The 24,898-nt window shown below is 39.0% G+C and overlaps 1 protein-coding gene across 2 annotated transcripts in view; it reads left to right on the forward strand.

Annotated features, from left to right (window-relative positions):
- TBL1X (transducin beta like 1 X-linked) overlaps positions 1-24,898 on the forward strand; it is a 198,784-nt gene that overhangs the window by 33,319 nt on the left and 140,567 nt on the right. The window contains exon 2 of one of the 2 annotated variants that reach the window (XM_042788878.1): positions 24,413-24,485. The exons of the other annotated variant lie outside the window; for it this stretch is intronic. The gene's annotated coding sequence lies outside the window, so the exon portion shown is untranslated. The remainder of the gene's footprint in view (positions 1-24,412; positions 24,486-24,898) is intronic. 2 annotated transcript variants of the gene reach the window in all.

The raw sequence follows: 24,898 nt of genomic DNA on the forward strand, positions 1-24,898 counted from the left end.
AAAAAAAAAAAAAAAAAAAAAAAAGAAGGGAAATATTGCCACTGTGAAGATTGGGGTTCTGGAAACCCATACCAGCTTCACCTTCTTTCTATAGCAAAAGCAATCTCTACCAAATCTGGAACTGAGTTTCACTAGGGAGATAATATTGACCTTCCCAGCTCCAGTGAAATTGGAGGCAACACACCTTCCTCCTATCTCTAGAAAAGATATGGATCACGTTTTAATGAAAAAACAGCAGGATGATTCACGTAAAGTATTTTCCTATGTCCTTGGGAGGCTGTTTACTGATGCTGAGCTCTAGTTATGTGCTATCAACTGTTTAACTCCATTTTCCCTTTTTTTGGTGGATAATTTAGCAACAAGATATCTTGGTGAAAACAGGACAAAAATTATTGGTGAAAACAGGACAAAAAATTATTAGTGAAAACAGGAATGAAGACACTTCCCAATTAGTTCAATGGTCTTAATTGTTGTTAAGACTACAAAGTGGTTTCTTTTAACACTCTCCTTCAATAGGAAGTGCTCTGTAAGACCAGGCACTGCCTCTCAATTGCTACTCTAAAATTTAACATCTCTCACTTCCATAGTTAAGAACTAAGGAAAAAAATGCTTTGTCAGCTTCACAGAAGATAAAATAGAAGTAAGCCCAATTGCAATTCTGTGCTTTGAAGTGAATCCAACATAGTCACTAATAATTTTAGAAGAATTTGGGAATAATACTTTCATTGACCAATGATAAATAAATCCCAGAGGAGACCTCCCACAGCAGAAGCTGCCTGACCAAACTCGGGAGTTAATTGATCTACACCTAATGGAAAGAATTAATTAAATTTTGATATGTTGTCAAGGGATATCAAATAGCTGATCAAAGATGTGCAAGTGACTTTTTAAAATTAAATTAGTAGCCCCCCTTTTTTTCAGAGATAAAGTTCAGAATATAAATTTGTCACTTGTACTGTTTTATTCCAATTAGAAGGTTAATTAGAGTATTTCCTTCTATCTAGATGATATAGTCAGCTCCCTTCCCTTGTAAGTGTTGCAACTAAAATCTTAGCTGATGTTTGTTTTTCACAAATTTGCTCAACATACCTCTTGAACACGGCAAAGCTATGTTTGCTGTTGTGCAGAAGCATTAAGTATCTGCAAAGAGTAATCCATGGAGAGCTCACCTACTGCAGAAGTCACCTAGGACCAGGCAATGGGAATCACTGAACCACAGGAGGTTTGGTCTCTGGTGTTGGATGGAAGGTGCAGTTGCCTCCCTAGCCCTGTCAGTACAAGTTTAGGCACGCCTTGTAAGTACAGCCACAATTTATAGACTGAAGAGGAAGACATGCATGAGATTAAGTAGTTGGAGTTTGGGTATTTCAGATTGCTTTCTTGGGGTTGAGGACTGGGTAGCCAGTTTTATATGCCACTGTGGGTCTTCTCCTGTGCGTTTAAGGAGAGAAGAAAACAAGCCCAGCTAACGTAGGGCTGGGGTAGTGAATGGAGGAAACAGAGATAGTGATCACCGTGCCTTTGTCCCTCCAACCCTGGCCTTCTTCACGCATCACTCAAGGCTTGTAGGTGCCAGCAGATTTTAGAAACATGACTGGTTACTCTAAAAGGCTGGGAAGTTGTATGTGAGTGCCTCCTTCCTTTGGTTGGGACGGTGAGGGAATTTACAGCCTTTCTGGGTCAGAAGGGGAACACCTGGAGTCTGTTCTGCAGTTGCTAATTCCCAGCAACTGTCCAATTTACAAACTGTCCAATACAGAGGTATCTGGTTTGGTCTGGCAAATCGCACAGATTGCATAGTGCTCTCTTAATCTATAGTCCTCGGCAGTTTGGTTTGGCTGTAGGAGAGCGAAGAGAGGCGGTGCGTTCTCGGTTTGTGTTTTCGTGTTATCTGCTGTTGCTGTAGGCAGGTAGCAAAAGGGACATCCTTGTAACTATCTTCTTGATGACTTTAAGACACAAGCCCTGGTGATCACGTGGCACGATGGAGAGCCCGATTAGAAGAGTTGTTACAACAGAAAGTTATTCAGGGGGCGTGTGGGAGGGAGTAGTTTTCTCTATGATTGATCTGCCTTGCACTACTCTCCCTCCCCACTCCCCTGCGCTGCAGCCAGGGGATCTCGGGCTCCGAGGCAAGCAAGGAAGAGCCAAGCACCCAGGAGAGCAACGGGCTATCTCAGTGGTGGCAATCTCCAGTTAAAAGAGTGAGATGAAGAGTGAAAATCTCTTGTTTTTCCTATAGCTGCATCTTTATGTGCTCCGTATTTTCCTTTGTGTTTGAGGTGGTCAGTTAACGTAGCTGAAATAGCCTTGAGCTGCCCAGAACAGTTTGGATTTTAGAGCATTTGTTCAGCTTCAGCCTTGGGATTTTGTAATAGCTTGGGTTTGTGCTACTAGTTGAAAACCTACTCTCCAGTGTATTTCCCAATGTTTTAACCTGACTGAGTCATTTTAGATTAGACAGCCTTCCTCTTCTGCTCCTCAGCCTTCATCTCCATCCTACACGGTGGAATTTCCCTGGGAATTGTAGGGTGGTGGCGTAGGTGTTTGCCCACAGCTCTCTGGGTGACTGTGCTGCCAGTTCCTCGGCTCCCTCGATGAATCCTCTTCTCCTGCAGAAAGCCACAAGAGGGAATGATGGAAAGGCGCAGTCAGTCTCCCCCCGATCTCCCAAGGCAAAAGACTGGGATATGTGTCTAATACCTCTCACTAATAATGAAGCTTCAGATCTATTACTTACTTTTCTAGAATCTTTTAGGTAAAGTTGAGTGTGAGTATTCCTTATACTGTGTTAGCCTGAATTTTGTCTGTTATGGAAGTTCTGTATTTTTGCCAAATGTGCTGTGAATACTTAAACTTTGTTTTTCCCTTCTGCCGTTTTATTGTGTTAGGGAGAGTAGGAAGACACAAGCTCATGCTTCTATATAATGTTTTTGAGAGGCTTTTATTTCTTCTTCTTTGATGTATGTATCTGAGAGAATGGAAGGTACTTTATTTTTTCTGCAAGCTATTTCAGATGGTTAGCTGGTGGTGTTTTCTGTACATACACACAAACGCACACATATATACATATGTGCAGACACATGTATGTCTATGCACAAACATATATAAGTGCCCCAGACCAAACTCTTTAAGAAATTGGTTTTCCTCTGTATTCTCTTCCTGCTTTGCTTTCTCAAAAGTAGTAGCCTCAAAGGTGTTAACCCCCTTTTCTGCATTCTTATAAAATACAATATTTGCCTAAGTGTTAAGGTGTCAGCTTGCCCTACTTCCTCTTCACAGAAGCATTCTTCACGCCTACAGCATTATTGTATTTTTTCGTACCAGAAATATTTGCATCAGTCTTAAACCTTTGCCAAGTCACTGCTGACCCATATTTCTATAATGCTTTATTTACAGTGTGGTTCTCTCTTTTGATATAAAATGTCAACACGTAGACTGGACGGGTTAATTTATTTGGAGAAAGTCATGACATCACTTAAAGAAACGCTAAGCCATCAGCTGAGAATATGGTTTAACATAATCCTTACCTGTTATGATTATGCTGGAAGTAATTTGCAGCTTGTTGTAATGAAAACAGTATGTCAAACTGAATTAAAGATTGTCTCTGGTACAGGGAGGAATTTCACCACACAAAAATCTTAGCATGGGGTGTGTTTTTTTTTCTTCTGAGGCTAAATTAAATATTGCAACAATCAGAAGGCTGTTGCTTCAAATAATAATCCGAGTTAGTTGGAGAGGAGTGCATTAACTGTTTTTGTGACACACTTGTGTTTCAGTATATCCGCTAATGCTATCGTACCATTTTTGGTCATTTAATATTTGATAAATGCTACTTATGTTCAGTGCTGCTTTACATCACCTGGTTATACTGCAGCCAGCTGTGTGCAAAGAAACTCGTAAATGGGTCCCCCACCTGAAGGATGGTTGAAGAAGCTGTCCAAGGTAGGGGTACCTTGTTTGGTCTGGCAAATTGCACAGATTGCATAGTGCTATCTTAATTAGTCCCTCTGGTACACTGAAATGCTGAGTTTGTAATACTACATTGCTTGTGACAAAATTGTGGTGTTTAGGAGGAGGTAGAAAATGCTGGATGTATAAACTTCATTTCTAATCACATCAGGTATATCAACATAAACATCTAATTTTTCCCTCTTTTTTTTGCATGCTTTTCCCCTTTTGGGTTTACCCTTTTGCCAAATAATTGTTAATAGGCCTTTCTTAAATTCCCTTTCCCTTCATCTCCCTTGATCATCAGACTGTATCGAGAGAAACTGTTTTAGATGTTTAATCTTTTACGTCTTCATCCTTAGTCGTTACAGGGCGTTAGTGAATGTCAAAGTGAGTTAGTAACTGCGGTAGCCGCTGTATTGTGTTCCTTGTGGTGGTTAAGCATACTATAAGAAAGAACTTTTTGAATTAGAGTAATTTGTTGGTAACTTCATGTGTGAGAGGGAGCGAGAACTGGCTGATGTGTGCGCTGCCGTCTGTGGAGGCTCAGTGGGAAGAGGGGTGGCTGGAGGATGGTCCATTCCAGTGGTCTTCAGACAATTGAAAACCACTTCTTTGGCAACCACTGCCAGCAGCAGCTGTCCAGGGCTCTCTGACCTTGTTGCTCTCCCCAAAAGAAAGGAAGTGCAACAGGCTCACAGATAATTTAATTAACAATTGATTTGTGTATTTCTCCTGATTTGTTTAGCACTTCTGACACAGAAAATATTAGCATTATTTAATAAGGCAAGAGTACCTTATTTTGAGCTATGGGAAAACTATACTGTCATCCCTTGCTAGAAAGTAAGTTTGTGTTCACGGCAAGTACTGTATTTGCTTATTTTATGTTATGTAAGGTCTCCTTTGAACTTGTTCCTGCAAAATATCACACATATCACTGGAATATTGTTATTTTTCAGAATGCACCATCAGGCAATGCAAATAATATCTGTTCTCAAAGCCCCAGCTTGTAGGAACATAGTATTTGCTGAAATACACTATTTTAAAACTGATGAAGGGGTGACACAAATCAATAAAGCTAGGGGATTTTCAAAGCAGAGATGAGTCTGGAACATCTCTCCTTCAGTCTTCCTGTTGCGCACTGCTACTAGCTTCCGCTCAAGCCTTAGTTTTAGTGTCAGTTCTAATTATTCTGGATTTATCTGACAGATTTATCTCTGTCAACTACAGGATTTGTATGCTGTCTCATACTTCAGTTTCTAATGTCTGTACTTCACTGATTTGTTTCCTATCTGTCTAGTCCATCTTTTCATTTTTGGTAAAATGGATTTATCTTGTTTTTATTATTAAATGGAAGGAGTTGCTAAGGAATCAGATCTGGATCCTTTATTACATTTTAGTGTTGTTCCTTGGAAACCTGATTAAATCTTGTAAATTAGAGTAACATCTCAAAAGTAATAAATCCTCCCTAACTTGTTAAATATCCCATTTTTATACTTTTAGTTTCATACTGAAACAGGATGATAGTATTCCAAACTTTGCCGAGTGTGAAGTATTCTGCTGTTGCTCTATACGTTCGCTAGTAACTAAACGTTGGCCATGCTAGGATAGAATTATTTTGTCTCAAACACTTTACATTCAGAGTATGATTTCATAGTTGTCCGTTAAATAATGACTTTTTCTAGTTATATTTAATCACCTCTCAAACAGTTGTGAAAAATCAAACTAATTGCTTTTCTAGACAACGATACTTGTTTTTTGTTATCTGATGGGCTATAAAATTCACTTCTGTGTTTTGATGCATTGAAAATGTGCAGCATGTATGTATATTTTGTTACTGCTGATAATTGGATTAGAGCTTTGCCAGTAATATTTGCTCCTAAGAGTTTATGGTACAGATCCATTTCCATTTATGAAATAATTTTAATTGGTGTTTCTGACTAGTAAGTGTTTGAAATATGCGAGTGAGTATGTATGTATGTATGTGTGTTTTCTCCTTCTGGCCTGGCTTCTGAATACTTTACAACAATGTCAGCAGCCTTCATTAATAAACAATTCTTTCGGTAGTCTCTGCTCCAAGATGTCTCTTGACCTTTCTCAATATTTTTCTCCAGTGAAGCTCTTGTTGCTACTGACAATGAGACACTGAAATTGAGACAGTGCAGAGAGCTCATTGACCTAATATCAGATGCCTTTGGACACAATACATTTTCAGTCGTCTATAGATGAAAACTTTGAAAATAAATATTGTTGGGTTTTTTTTTTTGTTTGTTTGGTTTTTTTTTTTTAAATAATACTCTCGCCTGTTTCAGGTATTGGCTTCTTATTGGTAATGATGCAACTGATCAGTTTAGGAAAGGAAATGTGTGATGTGGTTGCCTCTAACAGGTGAGATTGAATTCGGTGACCAAAAGGGACCATTTCCTCAGCAAATTAAATGTACTTCAGTGATGTTTACTTGAAATTTATGCTTTTGATGGAAGTTAAAAACACTGGGCAGGAATAGTCATTCCTTTTGTTAAGGAACAGGAAACCAAGTTGATGAACTAAAAGAGATGATTAAAAAGTTAAATCCCCCCCAAGATATGTATTTAGGGAGGAAACAGGAGTGAAAATATGAGTAAACAGAGCACGTAAGCTTGGACTATAAAGGAAAGAAATTCCTGCAGTAAGACAATGGACCCAGGAGTATTTCCAAGCCATGAGGTGATAGCCGGGTTCATATGCCAGCTGCCTCCTGACCTGTATTAGATAGGAACTAAACAGGCACCAGCTCGTTCACCTTGATGTCCACATCAAGGAAACCCTGGTGAAAGTGCTGGAGCCTTTGTGAGCTCGATTGGTCCCCAGCGTCGATGCTGTATGGACAAGCACCTTTTGCTGCTCGCTGAGAAGAGGCACGGCAATACTTGACCTCACCTCTCCCAGCAGAGCTGTAGAGAGATCGTGAGGTCGGGCACGCTTCGGCACAGCAATTGCTGTTTAGCTGCCTGTGGTCACTGCTGTGGGTTCTTGGCCTAAAGGAGAGTTACTTGTGATGTAGGAACAGTGCCGTTACCCCAGCGTAAACAAAACATCCCCATGCTGCACTAGCAAAGTGAAAATCAGAGAAGTAGAAAGAAGCAAGTAAATGAAGAATTATTTTTGCTCCACTGAGGGATCTAAGACAGGTTGCCCGCTGTACACAAGCAAGCTTCCAGCAGTTACTGAAAACAGATTTGACAGCGGCGTTTTTTACAATTAAATCAGAACTTCCCAGTGTCATGTAGTGAAACTGGAGATTAAAGTTGGGAGACATGCCATTTCTGCATTTGTTGAGCTTCCTAAAAAGAAATGTGGCTTTATTACCGTTATTTTTTTAATGTAAATTTCAATAGTTTGAATACAGACTTTCAAATTAATAGTAATTCATAATGAGCATCATTCTTATAAGTATTTTTTTGTCTCTAGTCTCCCCTTTAAAATGAGTGTGATTGACGTAAGGCACTTCCCTGCTGCTGAGGCATACCTAGCTGGAGCAGCAGATGTACCATGCGGAGAGTCCTAACTCTGGGCAGCAAACTCCTGTTGTTCCGTTTCTTTAGTAATTGTAACTCACTGCAGCCCAAGGTTTATTCTAATTTATACCCCTAGGATATGTTTCTTAGTGCAACGTCGTGAAAGACTGGTGGCCCAGGGGATCTCTGCCCTGGCTTCTGCATATTCCCGTCGCACTGCCAGGGAGTGGCGGGGGTAGGAGAAGGCTGCCTTGTCAGTTTTGTTCAAGGTGAGCATTCCTGGGCTTTAGCAGGGTCCTTTTGCAGATAGAAGAATTTTCAGCTGCCTACTTGCCTTAGAAATCTGTCCGTTATCTGTTACTTGAACTCCGTGGCGGGATCAGGTCATATGTTGGTTTCTGCCCTGAAGCGCAAGCAGTGGTGGTATCCCTGCTTCGCGGTAGTGTATCGTGTGTACAGTGTAGGCTCTCACCCGTCCGAAATTGTGTGCTGTTGGTCCATCAAGAGTTGCCAGTTAGGGAAGTTCAGTGGAAAAACCTCGTGTGTGTTTCAGTTTCCAAGATTTGCCGAACCCTTGGCATATAATTCATTACCAAAACAATTGATAGCTTGCACCTAAAATGATAGGATAATATTATACTGCCTTTGTCAGGGGTTGTACTAGGAAAACAGGAAACAAAGGATTAATGACTGGAAGAGGACAATTTATCTCCTCCCCATCTCCACCATGTCTTGTTTTGGTTTATTTTTATGTTAAGATCAAGAAAATTACACTTTTACAGACAATGTCTAGCTGCTTCTTTTTGATCTGTAGTGCATGGGATAGCTGAATATAGGCATGCACATGCAATATTTATGTTGCTGTGAGACAAAGATACACTCTTAACTTGTCCTGATCTGAAAATAAAAGCTTTTGTGTCAGAACAGCGCTTTTGGTCAGAATCAGTATTGCATTTTATAATCATTATGCTGCAGCTGCTAGTATTAATGATGTTTACAAGTACCTCGTATTTTCTGTTCCATTTGGAATTAAACTGGTCCTATATAAACACATGCTGTGTCTTGATAAACAACAGTGCTGAAATATGTAAAGCAATGCTCATTTCATATATAATGTTCAAAATCTCACTCCTTTTTCTGTGTGGTTGCCTTTCTCAGTAAACTCTTGATTCTTAGTTCATGACCACAGACTAAATCTGCATTTTACTCTCCAAATACCTTCCCTGGCTGTACTTCTGTTGTTCTGAAGAGCTAGTAAGTAGTGGATGGCAAACAGTGTCTTGCAGTGCTCAACCACCTGCTGTCAGAGTAGGTTACTGGAGAAACTGGCTCTTTGCAAGAGTGTCCTGCAAATGGACCACAGTGAAAAGGTGAAACCTGAAGCCAGTGGAGTTCTGCAGCAGCTGCGGAGAGGGATTTAGCTGACATAGACTTGATGCAGTACTGATGAATACGTGTGGAAAGCTGAGCATCAGAGGTTGCAGGGAATTCTCTGTTCCTACTTGCCCACTGAGATCTTAGCAACAATACATATGCTCTTTGAGGTGAAGAAGATCCCCTTGTTATTTTGAAACGGATTATAGTTGCAACTATAATGTCACATGGTAATACCATCACTTTAATAAGGGAGTTTCTTTTTTTGGTTTGCTTCTTGCAGGTATAGTTAGGGTCTCTGCTTGTATGTTGCACACAATTCAGGTCATCCATTCTTTCCCTCAAACTGGACAGGGTCAACATAAGTGTTGCAAATATTTTGATAAGGGCTGTTTTGACAACATGTAAAAAATACTTCCTGGAAAGGATAAAATATCTGAAGATAGGAAAAAACCAAATCTAATTTCCTTGGGACTTAATAGGATTAAAATTTCTATCTTACTCTGTTTCTAAGCATTTTGTTCACATCTTCTTTTCTCTGTGTCTTTGGGAGGAGGAAAACTTAGAAGATGGGAATCCAAAGCTGGAAAAAGTCTGTTAAAACTAATGCACTAAAAATATTCAAAAGTTTTCAAAGAAGTAATTTTAATGGAAAAATCATCATATCATTGGTAATTGCTTTTACTTCAGTAAGTTTCCCTTGAAAAATGTCAGTGTTCTCTGTATGTTGAAATGAGTATGGATATCCTGCAGTGAAGTAATTTGGAGTTGAGTATTTCTGCTCTCTTTTTCACATTTGCCTTTCCCAATCTCAACAGGATTTACCCAAAAACAATACATTGACTTGGGTTTTTTACTATCTTTTGTTATTACTTTAATAGTCTGACATCGATTTAGTATCTGAGATTGGGTGGAATTGACTCAGAGCAGCATCTAGCCAGTAGTCACTAGTGCAGGTGATGTTTCAGGAAATTGGAAATCGTTTTTAGAGCTCTTCTGTGTGTGAGTATCTTAAGTTATTTACCAATGTTTTCAGTGAACTTAATACCTCTAAGAGATGTTTTGGTGTTAATTGCACTGAAGCGTCGCTCTTTCAGTTGGCACGGCTTGTTTTATTTTTATATTGATGTTTAAGATAATTGTGATGTAGATTACCATTAGCATGCTTGGTCATCAGGAAGGCATAGAGATCCTGAAGTAAATAATTAGTATCTTGCATCCTTTTTCTGTTGCTCTAACTAGATAACATAATCTTATCTGGCCAATGTATTTTTTGAATCTATGTTTGACCTATATGTCAGGTAACCGCAAACCAAAAACCAAATCCTGCAAACACCAAAGCATGGATGAAACTTGCTCAGATAAGCATTTTTACTGACATGGACACTGCTGAGGTGAATAGTGACTCATTTGCATGTAGTAGGAAATCCATGAGTGAAACTGTTGGCTCTCAGAAGTGTGAAGGTGTCAGACAATTACGCTTTATGTAAAGACTTTCTTCAGGAGAAAGCACTCTTACGTGCCTTATCAGAAACAATAAAAATTCTCCAAAGTGTTTCTTTTCAAAGCCTTTTAGAAGTCATACTATGCGGAGTATGCCTCTTCTTGCGTCTAGACTAATTTTCAGAGGTCTTGACTGGGCTGTTTAGTCTGACATGCACCGTAGGAGTCTTTTAAATAAAGTATACATAGATTAAAATTCCTATGAAATGACCTTTTTTCCTTTTTTTTTTTTTTTTTTTTTTTTTTCAGTTTCTTCATCAGTAGGTCCGACATGAATAATATAAAGTTGCATTTTAAAAATGTTTATTCTTCCACACTGATATTTTATGCTTTTCATTAGATTAGCCTACTTTAATATTCTGGCTTTCACGCACTAACAAAAAATACTGCACCATTTGGCTGGAACTATTATCAGCAGGTATTTAGCTCCAACCAATTCATATTAGGAGTTACTCAGTTTCTAAGTAATACAAATATTTCCGCTGATCTCTCAATAAAGCTGTAACTCTGTGTCTCAGCATCCAACTTTGTGTGTTAAAGGTCAGGTACTCTATTCAGTGAAAAATTCCCTGTACTTTCAGTATTTTTCCCTATACTCAGCTGTAATATGTTCCTAAGAGGCTAGATCTACATGATATAGAGGTTCACCATGATTTGGTTTCAAACTCAATGGGAGCAACCTTGCCAAACGTCACCTGTGATATTAATTTAATTGGTAGTACTGAATATTTTCACTGGGATGTCATGAATGTCCTGAAAACGATGGGAGACCTAGTTTATAGTCCACTGCTCCGAGTCTGAGTGGCCAGCTGGTCGCTCTGTCTGGAGAACTTCAGTGGGTATGTGTGGCATGAGTAGTTTTAGGAAATCGTAATTGACTGTGCTGTTGCTTTGGTGCAAAATGCAAGACAGTAAACTGAAGGAAGTAATTCTGGTCTCGTGTGTTTCGCTTTTGATCTTCTGAACAAGTTTAAATTTACTGTAAATTGATTAAAGTTAGGAAACTCAAGCTAAAAATATCACTGAAATGATGCCCCTAGCAAACCTGGTAAAATACCACTTGTAAAATTTTTGAGTGCTCCTCCTGTAGTTTCTTGCTTCCTTCTTATGGCCATTAACTACACTGTATTGGTTTTGGTTTGCAGGTTATTATCCCACCTGACATTTGCATATACTGAGTCCTTATCCTGTATCATACCTGTACTTTCTCTCACATCATACAAATACATGCATGCCGTATTCACAAAATAAATCATCACAAGATACTCTTCACTGTCTGTTAGAAAGGAATGTGCTGTAGATAGACATACAGTTAGGAGCTTTAGATTCCCTGGATTTGAAGAGCATTAGGCTCTTTAGTGTAGGTACAGGCTCTGTGTTGGGCCAGTGCTTTATTTTTCTCTTCCACTGATAGTTTTGATAAATAAGATTCCGAAGATTAAAAGGTAAATTGGTGAGGTCAGTCAGAAGGGATGAGTGGGATTTAGTGACTAGAAATGGAAATATTGACAGTAATTGAATCTGCTGAAGTGTGTTGTGATTTAAAAAAGCTGTTTCTTCTATGCTAATGTCAAAACCAAACAGTGCTCAGCTATAGATATTTAAGTATTCTTAAGACATTAATTGAAAAATCAAGCACCATAAGGCAACAATGCAAGCCTCCTTTAGTCTTGTAACTGTGTATCATCCCTGGCCGGTACGTGTAATTTACTGTAAATCACTTCAATTCTTGTCCTTCCTGATAGCACCATACCACCTTGTCAATTTGAAACACTGCCTGCTCATTTTTGCTTTCAAATGACAATGTTTCTTTTACCGTGTATACAAAGATTTCAGTATGTATTTGTATACATGCAAACTGTACGCCTTATTTGCAAATGTATCTTGGCATACACATTTTCCAACTAGGAATGTGAGTGGATTTTGCTGCTAGGACTTTACAAGAGGTAGGTGCATTTGTATTGAAATAAAAGTAATTTTAAAAATTTTCTTGAAATCATGCTGGTTTTCTGCATGGAGATTCCATATTTAGAAATAAACAATGCATTTCTATTTTACTAGATTTATGGACTCTGAAGTTTCAATATTTAAATATTATTTACTTAGGTCCCAACTGCAAACATCAGGGGATAGTTGTCCTGGTCTTCAGATTACTTACTTTTTGTCAGAGTAAGTCAAGCGTGCACTCAGTCAAAAGTGTGTGTATTTTATATTCCAGATGTCATAGACCAGAAACTTAACCAGAATTGTGCCTGATATTTATTTGCAATTCCAGTGAGGCATAACCTTTTCCATTATCAAAACCAAAAGGGCCAAGCTGATACATTTACATCTAGCTAATGAGCACATGTAGCTAATGAGCACAGCTGGGTGTTACTGCAGCTGTGTATGAGATGGGTCGTCATGGCAAAACTGTCTGTACGATGACTTTCTCACACCTTCAGTGATAAAGCAAAAGGTGTGCTTAAGCCACCTTGGAGTTATTTTTTTTCCCACTGTTGGGCAGTTAGCTAACTGTGAAGAATATCTCCCCTTCGTTGTAACTGACTCAGCTCAGCTGACCAGCGGTAACGTGCTAGGTCATGTCAATTCAGTTGTTTCTGGTCCATCTTCCTTCGATGATGCATGAAAGGGCTCTGAAAGCATAAATATCTGGAAGGTATGTCTATTTCATCTGTAGAAGTGATGTAGCGAGTTATATTAGTGTACAATTTCTGCGAGGTAACCCTCAAGGCTTTGCACAGCTACGCTTTTTCATTTTAGTGCAGCACTGTTATTAACATCGACTTTTACGCCACAAAGTACTAACAGAAGTCATCCCATCTGCCTTAGATATCTGTGAGCTTTTTCCACTACCAGTAATACGTTCATCTGTGGAGGACAGCTCATACTACAAATCTAAATGGGAAATCGTTAAGGTATACATGTGATAATGGGCAAAAAAGAGAAACCAAATTCAAGTATAACTAGGATATTTCTTTTCTGAGAAGAAGTAGTAGTGTGTTGCTTGGTTAGAATACTTGCTTTATTTACAGAAAAAGAGTCCCATGTCTTAGCTCAGAGGACAGTGCTGGCTCTGCTAGCTACTTGGAAGAAAAAGTATTTTTCAGAATGTGACTGCTAAACATGCATGGCATTTCTGAGGCAATTAAGAGATCCTGAACTTTAAGGGAAAGTAATTCATGTTCTGTCTAGTTCTAGTAATGTTTATGTTCCGGACAAACTTTTCACAAAGATAGGTTTTTGTTAGTAGCAATAGGAGTATTTGATTCTGTGAAATTAACACTATGATGTGAGTAGCTACAACACACTACCTTGTGTAGGAACCGCGAAGCTGATTGCTTGGTACCAGTCAGCTCCTTTGTCCATTGTTATTCTTTGAATTTGTGCTTCTGCATTTTTAGATTTTTTTTTTTTTTCTTTTTTATTGTGAACCATCACTTCCAGTATGATCTGATTTTTAGAACAAGCAGAGCATTGAGATTATAAATTCAGAATCCTGAAAACATTTTTCAGGAGACTATATTAGTGTAAACATGAACTTTGGTAGAAGTGGTTATAATTGAGCAGCTTTTGCTCTGGCAACTAAGAGCCAACTATGCGTGGGAGGAGGTGGCCTAAGACCTAGAGGCTTATCTAGATGGGGTCACCACAAAGAGGTACCTTCAGTGCCAGATGAGGACATGAAGATGAGAGCTCGCAGTGGGGAAGCCATCTCCATGTCAAGGTGGCAGAAGGTTTGTCATTTCTTTGTGACTCCTCAGCAGGTCAATGCAATTACATGCTAGAGGAGAAAAGTTGCCATCTATAACCATTCCTGTAGAAATGGCTTTTGAGTGCAGGCACAGACATTTGGTGTGGAGTAACAGGAGCAGCCTGTTACTGCTCGCTGTGTAGATCATCTGTTTGCTGCTAGTGTTTGGAGGTATATATTTAGGCTTAAGAATCACAAAGTCTCAGATGCTAATTCAGTTCTGCAAGCCCCTAGTGTCTGGCCTCAGAGAGGTCACGCTAGTCTTTATCTTGATATTTAAAATGAGAAGAACATCTGTTAACATCATAAGATGTTGTGTAGATGATTTAATGGTTGTAGTGGTCTGAATTACGTAAAGTGCTGTGATAATGCCACCAATATGGCTCTAAACCACCAGTACGATGCAGCTGTGAAAAAGGCTAATGTGCTTCTATGGTGCATTGGACATGATATTTTTGTAGAGAGAGGGAGAAATGATAACAGCATTTCACAAAGCCTTCCTGAGACCTCATTTGGAATATTGTGTCCGATGTTCTTCCCTTGAAGGGAACAGGAAGATGGGGTTAAATTGGAACAGGTGTAAAGACGGGCTACTAGGCTGATTATCTTTCAAAAAGTGAATTAGAAAGCTTTTGTCATTTAGCTTAGTCAAATGAAGGTTGAGAAGGGATACAGTTACTCTTCATAAATAAACCTATGAGTAAACATCAGTAATTTAAGAACTCTTTCAGGTAAATTATAACCAATTTTTCTGGTATTGATATTGTAAATTGGTCCTGAATGAATTTCGACAACAAATTGTAAGAACTTTCCTCACCATTTCTTCTGAACAGGACAGTGGGGCAAAGAATCTGAACAGTTTTAAGCCCAAGTTTAATAAGCTGCACAGGAGATTTTGTTCTGAAATGACTATAGAAAGTTAAATGATGGGATGAGTCTATGGATTTGAAGTATTGCGTTCTCCAGGAGGCCTGAAGGGAGACTGAAACTGTTTATTTTCATTATATTTATTTGTCACTAACAACATGCTTCAGCGTTTCCAGTGATTGCATGTGGATAAGAAGTATGTTTTCTCTGCTTTTCTCCCAAACTCTTTAATAAGAACTTACTTTATTTGTCCCTTGTTCAACCCCCCCACCATCTCACATTCACCATGGAACCGATTACAAGGTCTGAGATCAGGAATTAATGACTTCCCCTTGGGAAATAGAGGATAAAATAGATATTTTTATCCCTTTTTATTTGATTCATGGTCCACTTTCTGTGATTGTTTAGGAGAAGTTGTTACTTGGCAATTGTTAAAAAAATATGCAGCTATTGCAAAGACATAGGATATAGACAGCGCCCTCAAGCTCCATCTCTCCCTCTATGGTATTCTATAATTATAGCCTTTCCTATAGCTATTTTGCCTTTTGTAGGGTATTGAGAAGCATTTTGTGGTGTTTAGGGCACATGGAGCAGATGCAGTGTGGGAACTTCAGAACTGAACATTAGTCACGTGGTTGTCTGGAGTTGCACATCCATCCCGAAGGGACCATCCCGTGTTTCTGAACGATGCTGAGGCACAGATTGAAATGCCGTGTTGCTTTCTTCCTGCTGCTCAGATTTTGCTATTTGGTGTGGAGAAGTTTTTCTGTCATCTTGTCTGAAGAATATATGTATTTGTCTCCTTCTGTACCCCCGAAGGATTGTGGTTATCCCTCTGCCTTTGCATTTGAAGCATTTCTGTGAGAAAGTGGACTTCCAGGGAAATCAGAATATCATCCAAGACTTCAGATTGAAAGGGGAAATACAAAAGGAAAATGAGATGTGAAATTCTTTCACAGGCTCTAACTTTGGTACTGTAAGGTAACCAGAATGTGGGCAGGAAGTAGAGGATGATAAAGAACAGTGCTTCTATTAGATTGTCTTGTTTTTCAGAAAGCTGTGCAGCCTAAGAGACGCGTGGTGTTTATAACACATTCATGGCATAGCTGCTTCCTGGTAAGTGTGCAACAGGAAGAAGTGTTGGTCTTAAATTAGTAAGTGAAAAAGCAGCTGATAAAGGATGGGCTACAGCCTTCTAGATTTTATTTTGGACAGCATTTAAAGAGGAAGTTTATTTTCAGCATTTCATTGGAGGGTCAGATTAAAAATAAAATCTAATATATTGGGTGTTTTAGGCTCAGGCCATATTGTGCCACCAGACACTGGTTGACTCTGAAAAGGTCCCTATGCTGTAGATGACTTGTCGTAATAAAAAATGGATTCTTACAGGGAACCACTGTAATGTAAATTTGAATATTTATAAAATACATTGTTAGGCAGTGAAGAACTCTTAAAGTGAACTAGTTAAGTAAGATATTATTCATGCATCTACCAATAACTTGTTGTGTGGTTTTGCATGTATTATTGAAAAGGAGACAAATAATTTTGATTAGCTCATTAATTTTATAATTGGGGCCAGCTGAATGTCACTTGTTTTTTTTTTCCATAAAAAGACTGTAACTCCCATTTAGGATGAATTCTGTTTTAAAAATGAGCCGAGTTCACACGAGTGTACTTTGCTGACTAAATTTAATAGCCAATCTTTTGAAAATTTTACCCATAATATTTACAGTATAGTAGACAGTTAAAAAAATTGATGTGATCTATAGTTTACTTTGAGATCAACCACAAAAAACGATGCTAGGGAGTACATTTTACTGGAAGGGACTTATACTGTGATAAATTTCTTTCCTGTTCAACACCTTACAGGTTGTCAATCCAGGAGAAAAAATTGCATTGAGACCATGTCTTTCATGGACAACTCCATGACAGCAACTGCACTGTTTATATTTAAACCATCGTGTTATCTCTCATAACTTTCAGATGGTCTGAAGTGAACTCATAGCAATGCCCTTCATGATGGGTTCTTATAATTAATGTTTCCTGAAACTACCAAGCCTCCAGCACTTCCTCTCTCCCGCAGCTCTCTGAAGTGTGAAGCTCAAGGATCAAAGAAATGTTAACTATATTGGCTTTAGGCTGTACAAAGTATAAACCCAGATCACTTGTTTGCTGAAAAGTTCTAGGACTTGTCTGTGTGACCAAGTTAACCAGCATCAGCCAGGCTATAGAAGCTATAGCAATTATACTAAAATCCTCTTATTTTGGTAAGAAAGACATTTTGAGGTGAGCTGGGCTTCTTTTGGATGAAGGTTAAGCCAAAAACCTATTTATTACCAGGAAGAAAAAACCCAGACCTCTTAATGGAAGATTTAAACAAGTACAGTTTATGATTCTGTCACAATTATAGTGGTAAATTTTCCATGCTGGGAAACCATTAGATGGTAAGAATTGTTATTTTCCTCCAGTCTTGCAGGCTTTTGGGAGGCACAGGCACTTGTTAACGTGATGAGGTGTGGATGGGGCGATTCTTAGCTTCATATGGGTAATTTGTGGGGGGAAAATGACGGACCTTTGTTTGTAAATAATTCTCTTGACCTTTCTGGCAAGGAAGTATGTGTGGGTGAATGGAGTATCTCTTTCATGTCACTGGTGATGGAAACTAGAATATAAACACTGTGTTACAAGGGATGCCAGGAGCTTGTGAGCAGAAAGAGAAAATAAACAAAGGAGAAGGGTTTCCTAAAGTGAGTGGAGGCAAATACTGAAATCAGTTTTACGGCTTTTTGATCAGTTTACCAGTGTGTGTTTTTTTAAAAAATTCATCATCAATCTACTGCTAATACAGATATATACATTGCTGACTAGCAAACAAATGCGAAATGCTGATGAATAGGAGAGACTCAGAGTGCCAACTTGAGAAATGTCTAGGATCACCAGTTGTAATTGGCTTCTGTATGAGTTGCAGCCATTGGTTTATTTAGGTTTTGAAGCCTAGTTCCAAGGGCATGATTCATATTGACAGTCCTGCTTCTTTGATGGGATGGGACGGTGATGGATTTGCAGGGTCAGGCCATACTGGTGGTAGGAGCCAGGAAAACTGAATCTTGTTTTGCCTTAAACACCAGCTGGCAGTATATAAAATTGAAGAACAAGAGATAGCACAACATTAAATATATTCATGTGATTGTTTGAGACATCTTCAGAAGAAATAAGAATAAATACCATCTTACATTATACTGTTACCTACCTTTCAATGTTGAATGCTTATCAGCAAGATCCAAGTATTTTGAACATTTTTATTTCTGTATTCCATCTAGGGTCAAATAAAGATAATTAGATACTTTCAGCATTAAAGTATACTTAACACAGTGTGGCTCAATGGAGGAATGAGTGATTTATTTGTAAATACTGTGTTTGTTGATGATACTGCATTTATACTTAATTTTTATATATCGGACACACAAAAAGGCTGTCTTAGGATACATAAATATTATCCATCATTTGTTACTTAAATTTAAAAAGTAACTTCAGTCTAGTGTCTTTCAGATAAATCAGAGAGATATTTTTTCGGTTTAGTTTCAATATTGGAAGAGCCAAGATGTAACAGAGATTCTTCAGCAGACACCTTCTACCACTGAATCATTCATCTCTGCTCATTAACTAATGTTTGCTGTTAATAAATGGCTACTCAGTAATACAGTAGCAGCGTAGGAGGGATATGTGCTTTCTTCACTGAATCTACATCATTTAGGCAGAGGTTAAGATTTTTAAATCAAGAAGATGCAGTTGCACAGATTTTATTACAGGCTGTGTGAATCCTGGAGGTTAAATCTCCAGGCTGCATGTGAATATTTCGCCATGAGGAGAGGTTGCCTCTCTTCCCCTCCCGAGTGAGCACGGGCTCTTGCTCTCTCACATGCAAACTCAGGTACGCACTGGTCAGCCTCCCGAGTATTTCAGCGTGTGGCACATTGGAGCATTCAGGAACAGACCCCATGAGTTATTTTGGAGGAGTAGGATTTTGGATTGCAGCAGAGCACAAAGGTAGACGAGAGAACTGAGACTATTGTCACCTTAAAGGGATGGGGTTGTAATTGATGGAAGAGAAGCCTGGATCTGCTGCTCTGTTACAGAAAAGGAGCGATGTTACTGACTACTGTCTTATCATCATGAGAAGGGAAAGTGTAATGGCTCAGAAGAAAAAAGAAAGAAAATCTATGTGACTTTTTGCACTATTTAGAAATAGTGCAAATTTAGAAATAGTGCAAATGGGAAAGAAACGCAAAGCTTAAGCACAGGGAAGTTTATCAGCATGTGAAGCAAAATGGCATGTGAAGTGTGCCATGAAAATGTGACACTGTGTATTTGAATGAGGTGGGGCTGGAAGAAGAGGGGATAATACTGAGAATAAGCTCAGGATAGCAATTAACAACAGGTCTGGTTTTAAATCCAGTGTGATCCTTCTAGATTTTTATTTTTCCAGAACTGTTGTCTTCTGGGCAATCAACATACAGGTTACATCAAACAAGATTATGTATTTTAGGAAGCTAATTGCAAAGGTAATGTGAAATATTAATCCAGAGTTTTTCTTACACCAATTTAGTATTTTGCTTTACATTCACCTCTCTGATACACCAGTCGTAAACTGTATTAAAGCTAAGGAAAAGCTCCTGAAGCATTTGCAGCACATGTGGGTTGTGCTACCTAAGCACTGATTATAGTGTGCAGAAAGGCAACTGCATTCTTTATCATTTGAAATTTGGTTTGTATTTCAGTGAGGAAATTATAGAGAAGAGGAAGAAACAAACACAGGGGCATGAATGGAAGAGGAGGAGTTGTGTGAGATAGGAGAATGTATAAAATATGGGAAAAGATAAAGTAAGGTAGAAGGGCAGATTAGTGGGAGAGCTGATAGGTTTTGGATACTGATATGTAAAACCATGTTAGGAACAATCCTAGAAATAGCTGTTAGTTTTCATTGATATCAAGAAGCTGAGATCACCTAACCTTTACTAATTATATTAAGGTTTGTGTTACCTCTTCTTTTCAAAAGATGCCTGTTACAAATAGGGGTGAAGTCATGAGATCCAAAGAACAATTTTTGTGTGTTCAAAGGTGGGAATAATGTTCTTAATGCAATTCTCATACTTATTGCATACTTCTGACTTCTGTCTGTGTTGATTTAGTTCATATTCTATTGATACAAACCCGATTGTTACCAACCCAGATATTGAAACTATTCTAAAATAGGACTTTTGCAACAAATCAAATGTCTTTTGAATTGGCTCTATTATCTCACATCTTGGGGGAATTGACCCCTCCCAACTTGTTTGCTGATGATACCAAACTGAGTGGGGAAGTGGACACTTGGGAAAGGAGAGACACCCTGCAGGAAGACCTGGATAGGCTGGAAGCGGGAGCTAACAAAAACCGTATGAAGTTCAACAAGGAGAAGTGTAAGGTCTTACACCTGGGAAAACATAATCCAGGAGTGCAGCACAGGCTGGGATCTGCCTGGCTGGGGAGCAGCTCTGTGGAAAGGGACCTGGGGGTCCTGGTGGACAACAAGCTCGGTATGGGTGAACAGTGAGCTGCAGCGGCAAAGAAAGCCAAGTGCACGCTGGGCTGCATCAAGAAGGGCATCACCAGCAGAGAGAAAGAAGTCATTATTCCATCCTACTCTGTGCTTGTCAGGCCACACCTGGAATACTGTGTGCCGTTTTGGTTCCTGCTATGCATAAAAGCTGTGGACAGGCTGGAGAGGGTCCAGAGAAGGGCCACAGAGATCATGAAAGGACTGGAAAGCCTGTTGTGTGAGGAGAGGCTGAGAGAATTGGGCCAGTTCAGCCTTTAGAAGAGATGGTTTAGGGGAGACCTTATCACCATGTGCCAGTATTTAAAGGGTGGCTACAAAGAAGATGGAGATGCCGTTTTTACAAGGAGTCACATGGAAAAGTCAAGAGATGATGGGTGCAAGTTACTCCTGGGGAGATTCCGATTGAATACAAGAGGACAATTTTTCACAATGAGGGCAACGGGCCGTTGGAATAATCTCCCCAGGGAAGTGGTAGATTCCCCAACATTGGACACTTTTAAGGTGCTAGGCCATTCTGCTTAGACTGCTTTTGCCAAGAAAGGTTGGAACAGATGGTCCTTGAGGTCCCTTCCAACCTGGTATGCTATGATGGAGTAAAATCATCTTAAATTCAGCCTTAATCCCTTAAGCCCCTCCCCACAAAATGGAGGGATGTCAGAGACAAGACAGGAAGGTGCCTTTGGTTGGTCTTTATTTTCTGAAAAAAATAGGTGAAGGTATGCCATCATCTACTTTCTTCAGAGGAATAAACACACTTATCCCTGGTAAACAGTGCCAAGAAAATCCTGTTCTTAATTAAAAACCATTCCTCCCTCCTGCCCCCCAATACTTAATATGTTTGACTGAATCAAGGGCTGTTTTGTATTCAGAAAGAATGGCTTAAGTACTAGTAACTCTGTGTTAACTGCAATATAGAATGAGTTTAGACTGAGATTTAGACTTTTAACTTTTTGTTCTCAGTAGAATGATTTAAAAAAAAAAAAAATGAAGTGTAGATGGTGTTAATCTAACATTACCTACAGTCCACAAAGCCTTCCTACAGCTGCCTTGACATCTAAATATATAGATAGGTGTCTGTGTTTTTCAGTAGTGAGGAATTTAGGTGCCTGAAATTCTACTTCCGCACAGACAGCGCTGCTGATTTGGCTTGTCTTCTGCCCACGTCCTTCCAGGATCCTGAAATTAAGTGTTCCTGCTCGTTAGTCCTTGTACAGATCTCTGTAATGCCCATCACTGGAAATGCGTTCAGCACGAAGCGCAGCAGCCATGCCTATGGCACCCTAATCACAAAAACTGCGTAGGATCCAGGAGAGGAAATACAGAAAAGAGAGGGAGTTGGTTGTTGAGAATAAGTCTGAAAATTTGCCAGGGCAAGAGGCAAGCGCAAGAGCCTGAGTGGGAGGGTAAAGCAGTGGGAAGAACACTGGAAGGTAAAAAGCGGTATGGATGAGCTAACGGATGTGTGGAAGGGACAGAAAGCTGCGAGTCAATGCTGAGATCGAAAGGAAAGCTAGTATATGAGAACTGGAAGCTAATGGGAAATGGGATTCTGTTTGCAGGGAGAGAGCAATATATCATATAATGAAGTTGATGAGAGTGAAGCAGTTACTGTAAAGAGACGGGGGGGACTGAGATCAGAAATAGGAGACCAAGCCTGATGACAAAGTGTGTGATGGGGTTGGTGTCACACGTCCCCAGGGTTGTCAGTGGTACAACTTGGATGAGAAGGAGAGGTGGCCAACTTCTGAGGTAGACTCTGTGTGTCTGTGTTGAACAAGGTGGAGCTTCTCCTTTCAACAGACAATAGTCTTCAAAAGAGCTGGAAATTAAACCAAGTTCAGAAAGCTGCCTTGAATAATGTTAAGAGTTACAAAGAACAAGCGCAGCAAAGGGGAAGGTGAAGAATTAAGGTTGTCTGGAATATGTTAACTGAGCTGCCTTTGACATATGCATTATGATATAGTTTTAAATTATACGATCTTAGAATTCTGTGGCCTTTTCAACTGGACCAGAAGTGTATGAAGACTGCAGCAAAGGAGACAGGTCTTTGAAAACTTGCTTTCATTTGTTGTAGAAACTTTAAAGACAGGTAGATAATGGGGCAGTGTGCTACAAGAAAGGAAATGTGTTGCCTAGTTAAGGCAGATGAATACAGCTTTCCCAGAAAATGAGTTTAAAGTATTACATAAGGCTAGGTACTCTGGTAGGAGTTTTAGGAATCTCTGTTAGAACACTAAAATTTATAATGCCCCTAATTCAAAAGTTTCATTCTTTGAGTTCACAGACTATGGGGATCATATAACATACCTCTCAGGGGACTGTAATGCAATCTGTTGTAATCCTGAGAGCACCAAAGGGGAGCTCTGTGTGAGAACTAGCATTGCTGTCCTCAGAGTGCTGTTCTGAAACTGCACAGAATAACCTGGAGTAGATAGAGTGTAGGGCTGTGCTGTGACTGTATGCAATTCTGTTAACGCGTTGATTTTCAGTACCCTCTTCTAGCTACTGTATTCACTGAATGAGGTCGGGGTCCTGTGGAAAAACAACTTGCATGTCATCACCTAATAAAAAGCCAGTCAGACTTCATAGGAACAAGAGGGCCCAATTATCTCAAAATCCTTAAAAAATACAAATAGGGACTTCTGAAGAGCTTACCTTAAAAATTTGTTAGTTTCCACCTCATTGGACACCTTTCTTATTTAAAGACCTTAGGGGTTTTGAGGATGTTGGTACTTACAGCTTGTTGATTTTTTTGGTTTTGTTTTTTTTTTTTTTTTTTTTTAAATGGCGTGCTTCCCATATATTTATCCCAAGAAAATCTGGATGCACAATGTGCAAAGAAAACTTAAAAACTAGGAAGCATCGTTACAGTCAGTTTTTTAATTTCCACTGACTTCTGGTAAAATCTTACTTGAAAAACTGTACCTTGCTTACTTTTCCAATTATGTATTTATTTGCATGATGGAGAAGATGAAAAAGAATTTTGTTTTGGTCTGATGTAATTGTATTTTAGGGGAACTAATTCTATCTTATCTGGTTATATTTCAACCATGGTCAAAAGTAAGGCTGCAATTACTATTTAAAGAGACTAGTTTCAGTGGTTGTGTCATATCAAATGCATTGCTTTTCTACTCTGTTATTGTTCGATGGGCTGCTCTAAATTAGATGGTCTAATTCTGGAAAATTTGAATATGTGCAGGTGGACTTTTGTGTCAGCAAAGCCACACTTATTTAATTGGAGCTCCATATGTCTGCAAAAATTGATTCCATATGGTTGAATAGCACATTTTGAAAATGTCTCTTTAATTCATACTAGTGCCAGGAGAAAGTAGAATAACTTTATTTTTTGAGCTCCTCCTTAACTAAGTGACAGCGCACCTGTACACAAACCTTCTTTCAATTTTTAAAGTGGTAATTGAATATGTAGGATATTCTTGTCACATGTTAACAGTTTTAAGGTAGCTTAAATCTGTGGCTAACAAAGCCTTAACTGTGTTGCTGTCTGTTTGTACTCCTAAAAACAAGTGATGAAATATACCTAAAACATGCAATCCCACCTTCTACTAGGTTGAATTTACATGAGGTTTCTCACAGAAAACTCTTTCATTTAAGGTTGTGCTGAGTCTAAAAAAATATATATGTGTAGAACTGGTCAAATAACACCCAGCCTTTTTGCAGGGGGAAAGAAGCTTTGAGTTTGTTGATGGTTAAGCAAATTGAAGGGAAATAATCCGGTTAGAAAAGCTGGAGATACGAATTTTTAAATTGCTGACAATTTGGGGCCATAAGAATTGATATAATCAAGAGATGAATTTACGAGGAGTTATGTAAATTGATTTTTTTTTCTTTGTTTTTTATTGTACACAGGTACCTAAGGATAAAACTGGCCTGAAGGGAAAATCTGGGGGAAACTGGGGAGCTTGACTGTTCTTGCACCTGAGTAAGTGAATGCTTAGCTGATAATCAACTTTACAAACTGTTAAAACTGTTAAATATTTTTCAGCATCTCCATGTCTAATTGCAATCTGTAACCTGAGACAGTACTTTGGCTTTTGACTTGAAAAAGACTAAAAGTACTAGAGCTAGCTAAAGGGAGTGTTGTATAGAGCCTTCAGCACTTTGCAGTAGGTTTGATTTTTATTGCTACCCTTGAAGACTCCATAAAATTAAACTTAGATTATATGCAGGATTTCTTGGTATTCTGGTGTTTTGCCTTTTTGGTTATTTATCTTGAAACTAATTTCTGATTTTGAACAATCTCTGTGTTTCTTAAAGTTAAACTTGGTCTTGCTGGTTTGTGATCATAATAAGGCACTGAGATTCAGCAGGACTGAAGGCCTAAGAAGAGGCCAG

The sequence above is a fragment of the Tyto alba genome, unplaced genomic scaffold, assembly GCF_018691265.1.
Source record: "Tyto alba isolate M040663 unplaced genomic scaffold, T.alba_DEE_v4.0 Super-Scaffold_14, whole genome shotgun sequence".
Lineage (NCBI taxonomy): Eukaryota > Metazoa > Chordata > Aves > Strigiformes > Tytonidae > Tyto > Tyto alba.